The following is a 2,719-nucleotide window of genomic DNA, read 5'->3' as shown; positions in this document are numbered from 1 at the left end:
TTTGGCAATAAAAGCAAAGATTTTTGAATTATAAGCACTCTTTATTTCTTTCCATACAAGGTATGATACGTCATGGCACCTGCAAATCAACAGGCACTTTAATTAGTTCCTTACATTGAATCCTAGGCCTTAACAATCACAATTGCTTCCTAGCCCAGATGTAATTAACCATAGTAGTCCCAAGCACAGCAACAAACATTACTGGTTTTCATCTTCGAAGCATTGCCTCGAGGCATCCCTGATTCTTATTGCCCTACGTTGTACCCCTCTAGTAGCCCTGGTATCTGGCTGGTCAAAATCAGCAGCCAGGCATTGTGCCTTGGCAGTCCACCTGAGTAAACCGTTCACCCTTCCCTTCACAAATATTATGCAGCGTACAACACGCAGCTATAACCATGGGAATATTTTCCTCATTCAGGCATATAACCTGCCATATAGGCATCGCCAGCACACCTTTAATCTGCCATATGCATATTCAATGATCATTCTGCACCTACTCAGCCTGTTGTTGAACCGCTCCTTACTGCTATCTAGGTTTCCCGTGTATGGATTCATAAGCCATGGCATTAAGGGGTACACCGGGTCTCCCAGGATCACTATTGGCATTTTGACCTCCCCTGTGATGATCTTCTGGTCTGGAAAGAAAGTCCCTGCTTACAGTTTCTGTACAGGCTGGTGTTCCTAAAGATACATGTGTCATGCATCTTTCCGGACCACCCTGCTTTAATGTCCATGAAATGCCCACGGTGATTCACAAGTGCCTGCAAAACCATGGAGAAGTACCCCTTCTGATTGATGTACTCTGTTGCAAGATGGTCTGGTGCCTGAATTGGAATATGTGTGCCATCTGTCACCCCTCTGCAGCTAAGGAATCCCATTGTCACAAAGCCATCCACAATTTCACGCGCATTGCCAAGAGTCACAGTCCTTTGCAGCAGGATGTGATTAATGGCCTTTCACACTTGCATTAACGCAGCCCCAAAGGTTGACTTCCGCACTCTAAACTGGTTCACAACTGACTGGTAGCAGTATGGAGTTGCCAGCTTCCACACTGTGATTGCCACGTTCCTTCCCACCAAGAGGGCAGCTCTCATTCAGGTATCCTTGCACTGCAGGGCTGGGGCAAGCTCAGCACACAGTTCCAGGAATGTGGCTTTTCGCATCCAAAAGTTCTGCAGCCACTGCTTGTCATCCCAGACTTGCATAAGGGTGTGATCCCACCACTCTGTGCTAGTTTCCCAAGCCCAAAAGTGATGTTCCACTGTGTTCAGCTACTCTGCGAATTCCAAAAGCAATCTAATGTTACTGCTTTCCATGTAGGACACCATGTCAGGTGATTGTGACTGCTGTTGCCTTTGTAACTTCAAGAATAACTCCACTGCCACTCGTGATGTGCTACTGAGAGATAGCAGAGCAGTGGAGAGCAGTGTGAGATCCATTCCTGCAGACAGATGTGGCAGGGAAAGCAGAAAACAAGGGACCTTGAAAAATGCCACAAAGTGAAGATGGAAATACATGGAATGCTGGGACAGAAAGCAGTGCATCACAGGGCATTGAGCCCAGACTTATGATGCACCACAATCCCCTCTGCCTTCCCACAAGACCTAGCGGCAGAAGGGGGAGAGCTGCACTATGGGATAGCTACCCACAGTGCACTGTTCTCACTGGCAATACAAGTGCCACAAGTGTGAACAGGCCATGCCACCAGTGGAAGACAATGTGAACAAACAACAGCGGTTTTCTTTAAGCGCTTTTTTATCAGCGACGAAGCTCTTGGCGAAAAATCTCTGCCAGTGTAGACATACCCTAAGCTCTCTGTTTTATTTAAACAAAAGCTTCTAGCCCTTATGTTTGTGATGATTACAGTCTGGTTAAGTCTGGGAGGTTCACTGATGTTACCTATCTAATTCTGCTGACACACTACTTAGCTGCAACAGCATAAAAACTGCATTTTTTCAGAACCCTGCAGGCAGCAATGAAACAGAAAACAAGCTGGTTAATTTCATTCTGCCACTGACTGGCAAAGCAGCAGAGAAAGACATTGGAGTTATTCACTAGGGAGAGAGGTCCAAAAGTGAAAGATGGTGATAGGGAAAAGAGAGAGACTATAACAGAGATATCACCAGAACTTTCTACTCCTAGAGGGAATCAGAAGACTGTCTGAAAGATAAAGGAGCGGAGACCTACCAGCTACTTTGTCTCCCAGGAAGGGGAGAGAGAGATTGCTTCTTCTTCCTTCCAGCAACCAAAGGAGTTTGGGGTAAGGCTTGAAATTTTACAGAAGAGGGAGCCTCTGAGCACATCACAGGACGCTCCCCTGTCCCAGCAACTGGAGAGAGGTGGACTTTTCACCTGAAGATTTCCCCTGGATAGTGTGGGCCTCCGAATTTTGAGTCTTCTAAAAAGAGTCTTCCAGGATTGGAACAAAGAAAGAAAAGAAAGAAAGAAACAGACTGGTTGAATGATGAGGGGAGGAAGGAAACATTGAAGACAAAATGGAGCGGGGATGACACCCCATTTATCTTTTATGGAGTAAAGCCAGAAAGGGAAAGAAGGTATGACAAAAGCAGATGTAGTAAGCTATAGTTTTTGGATATATTGAAATGATTGTCAGTGTTCTGGTTAAATGCAATACACACCTGGTTTTATTCATTTACATTGCAGGGACATGGCAGCACTTGTACTTTTCACATTGGCTAGGACATGACGAAAAATTCAT

Source organism: Dermochelys coriacea, chromosome 1 (assembly GCF_009764565.3).
Source record: "Dermochelys coriacea isolate rDerCor1 chromosome 1, rDerCor1.pri.v4, whole genome shotgun sequence".
NCBI lineage: Eukaryota > Metazoa > Chordata > Testudines > Dermochelyidae > Dermochelys > Dermochelys coriacea.
The sequence above is the reverse complement of the archived record's forward strand: the minus strand, read 5'-3'. Positions refer to the sequence as shown.